This window comes from Ovis canadensis, chromosome 4, assembly GCF_042477335.2.
Source record: "Ovis canadensis isolate MfBH-ARS-UI-01 breed Bighorn chromosome 4, ARS-UI_OviCan_v2, whole genome shotgun sequence".
NCBI classification, from domain to species: Eukaryota; Metazoa; Chordata; class Mammalia; order Artiodactyla; family Bovidae; genus Ovis; species Ovis canadensis.
Window position 1 is genome coordinate 22,299,097 of NC_091248.1, and position 6,441 is coordinate 22,305,537.

The 6,441-nt window shown below is 39.2% G+C and overlaps 1 non-coding gene across 1 annotated transcript; it reads right to left on the bottom strand.

Moving 5' to 3' along the window:
- Nucleotides 1-4,441: 4,441 nt before the first annotated feature.
- LOC138439872 (U6 spliceosomal RNA) lies at nt 4,442-4,544 on the bottom strand. Its single transcript, XR_011256819.1, has one exon. It is a non-coding gene; the product is annotated as a U6 spliceosomal RNA (small nuclear RNA).
- Between the last annotated feature and the right edge of the window lie 1,897 nt (nt 4,545-6,441).

Sequence of the window (6,441 nt, forward strand, 5' to 3'; positions counted from 1 at the left end):
GATGACAGAGGATGAGATGGCTGGATGGCATCACCGACTCAATGGACATGGGTTTGGGTAGACTCCGGGAGCTGGTGATGGACAGGAAGGCCTGGCGTGCTGCAGTCCACGGGGTCACAAAGAGTCGGATACGATTGAGCGACTGAACTGAACACTTTATCAGACCTATGATGTGAATATTTTCTCTCATTCCATAGGTTGCCTTTTCACTTTGTTAATGGTTTCTTTTGCTGCTTAGAAGCTTTTTATTTTCATGTAGTCTCACTTATTTTTGCTTTTGTTATCTTTGTTTTTGGTGTCGCATTTAAAAAATCATTACCAAGACTGATATCAAGGTGTTTCTGCCTATGTTTTCTTCTAGAAATGTTATGGTTCAAGTCTTGCTTTCAAGTCTTTAATCCATTTTGAGTTGGTTTTTGAATATGGCTTAAGATAAGGGTCCGGTTTTATTCTTTTGTATACAGCCTGTTCAATTTTCCCAATACCACTTATTGAAGAGACTGTCCTTTCCTCAGTGTATATTCTTGGCTCCTTTCTTGGAAATTAATTCACCATATGTGCATGGGTTATTTTCTGGGCTCTCTCTTTTCTGTTTGATTGGATTATGTGTCTGTCTTTATGCTGATACCATACAGCTTTGATTACTGCAGATTTGTAATATACTTTGAAATCAGAGGGCACGGTGCCTCCAGCTTTGTTTTTTTTTTTTTTTCTCAAGATTGCTTTGATTATTCAGGGTCTTTTGTGGTTCCATACAAATTTTAGGATTATTTGTTCTACTGCCATGAAAGATACCATTGGAATTTTGACAAGAGTTGCATTGAGTCTAGATTCAGTGTCTTGGGTAGCATGGACATTTTAATAGTATTAATTCTTCCAATCAATGAATACAAAATATCTTTCCACTAATTCATGGCTTCTTAAGTTTCTTTCATCAATGTCATAATTTTCAGTGTATAGGTATTTCACTTCTATTGTTAAGTTTATTCCTATGTTTTTTATTCTTTTTTAAATTTAAATTTATTTCTTTTTAATTGGAGGATAATTGACTTACATTATTGTGTTTGTTTCTGTTATATATTAACTATTTTATTCCCTTTGATGCAATTAGAAATGGAATTGTTTTCTTAATTTGTTTTTCTTATAGTTTGTTATTAGTGTATAAACAGGTAACTGATTTTTTAATATTGCTTTTGTATCCTGCAACTTTACTGAATGCATTTATTATTTCTAACAGCTTTTGGTAGACTCTTTAGCGTTTTCATTATATAACATTATGTCATCTGCAAATAGAGACAATTCTGCCTTTTTTCCTCTTTTTTTTTTTTTGACTACCCATTGTGGCTTGGACTTCTGGTACTGTGTTGAATAAAAGTGGCAAAAGTTTCAGATCTTAGTAGAAAATCTTTCAGTTTTTCACCATTGCACATTTTAGCTATGGGCTTGTCATATATGTTGTATCACATACACCATGTTCAAGTGGGCTTTATTCCAGGGGTATAAGGATGTTTCAGCATCCACAAAGCAAACCTTCATCTGTCTTTGTTTAGGCCATCATATGTCCCAGTTTGCCTGGGACACTTTTACTTAATGCTTGTTTTCTTAGTGTAATTAAAAATAGTGGCCCCTCAGATAAGCTCATGAAAATATGTTCAACATCATTAGTCATTAGGAAAGTGCAAATTAAAACCAAAATAAGATACACAGTCACTAAAATGGCTAACGTAACAAACATTGATCATAACAATTGTTGGTGAGCATATGGAGAAAGTATAATTTTAATACAGTGGTATGTGACATGAAAGTGTTAGTCACTCAGCCATGTCCAGCTGACTCTTTGCAACCCTTGGGACTGTAGCCCACCAGGCTCCTCTTTCCGTGGGATTTCCTAGGCAAGAGTACTGGAGTGGGCTGCCATGCATTCCTCCAGGGGAGCTTCCTGACTCAGGGATCAAGCGAGTCACCTAAGTCTCCTGCCTTGGCAGCCAGGTTCTCTTCCACTAGCACAACCTGGAAAGTTCTCCTTACCACGGGACCTCTAGGGGATTCCCAGTAGTTTCTTAAAAACGGAAATGCACCTACCATATCACCCAGCCGTTCCACCTGTAGATGCTTATTTAAGAATGAATACATATGTTTGTACCAAAACTTTTACAAGAATGTTCATAACAGCTTTGTTTATGATAACTCCAAACTGGAAACCCAAACATCCAACAATAGCAGAATGAATAAACAATCATGAATTAGCCATACAATGGAATATTACTCAGAAATCCATATGAAAAAATTGTTGATACATAACATATACTCAGAAATGGTATGGACCTAACAGAAGCAGAAGATATTAAGAAGAGGTGGCAACAATACACGGAAGAACTGTACAAAAAAGAGCTTCATGACCTGCATAATCACGATGGTGTGATCACTCACCTAGAGCCAGACATCTTGGAATGTGAAGTCAAGTGGGCCTTAGAAAGCATCACTACGAACAAAGCTAGTGGAGGTGATGGAATTCCAGTTGAGCTGTTTCAAATCCTGAAAAATGATGCTGTGAAAGTGCTGCACTCAATATGCCAGCACATTTGGACAACTCAGCAGTGGCCACAGGACTGGAAAAGGTCAGTTTTCATTCCAATTCCAAAGAAAGGCAATGCAAAAGAATACTCAAACTACCGCACAACTGCACTCATCTCACATGCTAGTAAAGTAATGCTCAAAATTCTCCAAGCCAGGCTTCAGCAATACGTGAACCGTGAACTACCAGATGTTGAAGCTGGTTTTAGAAAAGGCAGAGGAACCAGAGATCAAATTGCCAACATCCACTGGATCATGGAAAAAGCAAGAGAGTTCCAGAAAAACATCTATTTCTGCTTTATTGACTATGGCAAAGCTTTTGACTGTGTGCATCCCAAGAAACTGTGGAAAATTCTGAAAGAGATGGGAATACCAGACCACCTGACCTGCCTCTTGAGAAATCTGTATGCAGGTCAGGAAGCAACAGTTAGAACTGGACATGGAACAACAGACTGGTTCCAAATAGGAAAAGGAGTACGTCAAGGCTATATGTTGTCACCCTGCTTATTTAACTTACATGCAGAGTACATCATGAGAAACGCTGGGCTGGAAGAAACACAAGCTGGAATCAAGATTGCAGGGAGAAATATCAATAACCTCAGATATGCAGATGATACCACCCTTATGGCAGAAAGTGAAGGGGAACTAAGAAGCCTCTTGATGAAAGTGAAAGAGGAGAGCGAAAAAGTTGGCTTAAAGCTCAACTTTCAGAAAACTAAGATCATGGCATCCGGTCCCATCACTTCATGGGAAACAGATGGGGAAACAGTGGAAACAGTGTCAGACTTTATTTTGGGGGGCTCCAAAATCACTGCAGATGGTGACTGCAGCCATGAAATTAAAAGACACTTACTCCTTGGAAGGAAAGTTATGACCAACCTAGACAGCATATTCAAAAGCAGAGACATTACTTTGCCGACTAAGGTCCGTCTAGTCAAGGCTATGGTTTTTCCTGTGGTCATGTATGGATGTGAGAGTTGGACTGTGAAGAAGGCTGAGCGCCGAAGAATTGATGCTTTTGAACTGTGGTGTTGGAGAAGACTCTTGAGAGTCCCTTGGACTGCAAGGAGATCCAACCAGTCCATTCTGAAGGAGATCAACCCTGGGATTTCTTTGGAGGGAATGATGCTGAAGCTGAAGCTCCAGTACTTTGGCCACCTCATGCGAAGAGTTGACTCATTGGAAAAGACTCTGATGCTGGGAGGGATTGGTGGCAGGAGGAGAAGGGGACGACAGAGGATGAGATGGCTGGATGGCATCACGGACTCGATGGACATGAGTCTGAGTGAACTCTGGGAGATGGTGATGGACAGGGAGGCCTGGTGTGCTGTGATTCATGGGGTCGCAAAGAGCTGGACACGACTGAGCGACTGAACTGAACTGAACTGATGTGGGAAAAAGTCAAACAAAAAAGAATGTAGTGTATGATTCATGAAACAACACATTAACAAAAGGAATTTTAGAAGCATATTATCATCTCAATCGATGCAGAAAAGACCTTTGACAAAATCCAACCTCCATTCATGATAAAACTCTCAGCAAACAGTGTATTGAGGAAACATATTCAACCTAATAAAGGCCGTATATGACCAGCCCATAGCTAAAATGTGCAATGGTGAAAAACTGAAAGCTTTTCTACTAAGATCTGATTCTGTGCATATAAAATTCTATAAAAAACAAATGTGACAAAAACCAGATGAGTGGTTGTCTGAAGATAAGGAAGGTAGGGGTGAAAGGAGAAGTCACACAGAGATGCAAGGAAAGCTTTTGAGATGGTGAATATTTTATTATGTTGTGGTGAATAGTTTCATAGGTATATGCCAAAACTCATCAAACTGTAATTTTATTATTATTATTTAATTATTTTTAAAATATGAAGTGCTCCACAAATTCATGTCATGCCTGCACAGGGCTCATGCTAATCCTCTCTGTATTGTTCCAATTTTAGTATATGTTCTGTTGAAAGGAACACAAACTGTAAATTTAAATATGCACAGTTTATTGTATATCAGTATACCTCAACTGGCTGTAAACATAAAATGCCACCATTCATTCTCAAAAATATTTCAGTTTAGGGAGTTACCTGGTAGTCCAATGCTTAGGATTTGATGCTCTTACTGCTGGAGTCCCAGTTTGATCTCTGGTTGGGAAACTACGATCCCAGGTGCTGTGCCAAATACATTTTTTTTTTAAAAAAAAGAAGAACATATCTGAGCTTAAATGTTGGTCATACTCTATTCGTTAGTCTGGGTACTGGTTTTATAGATTTTAAAAATCTGGTTATTTCATAATCTATTTCATAGATATATTCAGTTTTTGAAAATTCACTTATGATCCACTTTTCTACATATGTATTAAACTTCAAGCAAAACTTCCCCCATAAAGGGACCTGAAAGAATGTCTGAGGGAAACATGCAGAAAGTGTCCCAGCTGGACAATAAGTTATAGGCTGACCCTATTCTTTGTCTGGAGAAGGAAATGGCAACCCACTCCAATATTCTGGCCTGGAGAATTCCACAGACAGAGGAGCCTGGCAGGCTACAGTCCATGGGGTCGCAAGAGTTGAACACAATTTAGTGACTAAAGAGAGGGAGAGAGAGATTCTTTGTATTTTTATTTTTTCTACTGTAGAGAAAAGAAAAGTAAGAGTTAGGAACAGCTTTCAAAAGGCCACAGAAATAGTCAATGTTTCAGTGTAGATTTCAGCTAGGTTTTTGTTTCCTGAAAAATCTAGGTGATTTCCTGCATCTTTCAGCTCAGTGAAAGAACTGGCTTATCTTTAATGAAGGTTTGTTATGTTAAATAATAATTAGCCTTATTTTTTTATAGTCACTGCTTATACACATTTATATCATAATGCTTGATGATTTATGTTATATCCCTTCAGAGCTGAAGAATAATACTCATTTCAATTTATATAGCAGGTTTTGGAACACAAAGCAACTGACCCCTTGTCAGTTAGTACAACAGCGCCAATATGGTTGTCAAGACAAGGAACTGTAATTAAAAAGGATTTTAAGGAAATGAGAGACCTCCCTACTAGTGAGAATGTAATTCTGATTATAGAATGAAGTGACTAGTAGAGAAAATAATACATTCACTAGCATTTCGAGACGCAGTGAATACTTAAGGGAAAACGCCATGCACTGGTGTGGATTCTTACGTGTCTTGTGTATTCTTATGTACGGCACCATGTGTGTGCTCAGTCGTGTCTGACTCTTTGTAACCCTTTGGACTGTAGCCCGCCAGGCTCCTCTGTCCATGTGATTCTCCAGGCAAGTTTACTGGAATGGGTTGCCATTTCCTCCTTCAGGGGGTCTTCCTGACGCAGGGATTGAAGTCTCCTGTATCTCCTGCATTACAGGCAGATTCTTTACCCACTGAGTCATTGGGGAGACCCTTCTGGTGGCTGCAACTCAGTGTAAATCTTTTCTCTTGCAAGATCTGTGATTACCAGGGTGAAAAAAAGAAAGAAAGCAAGGAACAAGTTTTGGTATCAAATAGCAATCCCATTAATATTATAAAATAATTAAACTGACTTAAAGAATATGGTTTATAATGTTGTAACAAACATGCCCCAAAGATTGTTATATTAGTATGATGCTTTGCATACGGTAGACCTTGAAAGTGGTATACGCTAGTTTTAGTTCACAGCCAGTTTAGGGAAAACGCTCGGGAGGAGAAAGCGGTGAGGCAGACAGGAAAGAAGGAAAGAGAACTATCTGGCTGTCTGTGGCTGTCCTGGGCCTCCCCTGCTTTGGTCGGGCTTTCTCTACTCGTGTTGAGTGGGGGCCACTCTGGTTTTTTCTGTGTGGGCTTCTCGCTGCGGTGGCTTCCCTTGTTGCAGAGCATGGGCTCTGGGTGCGT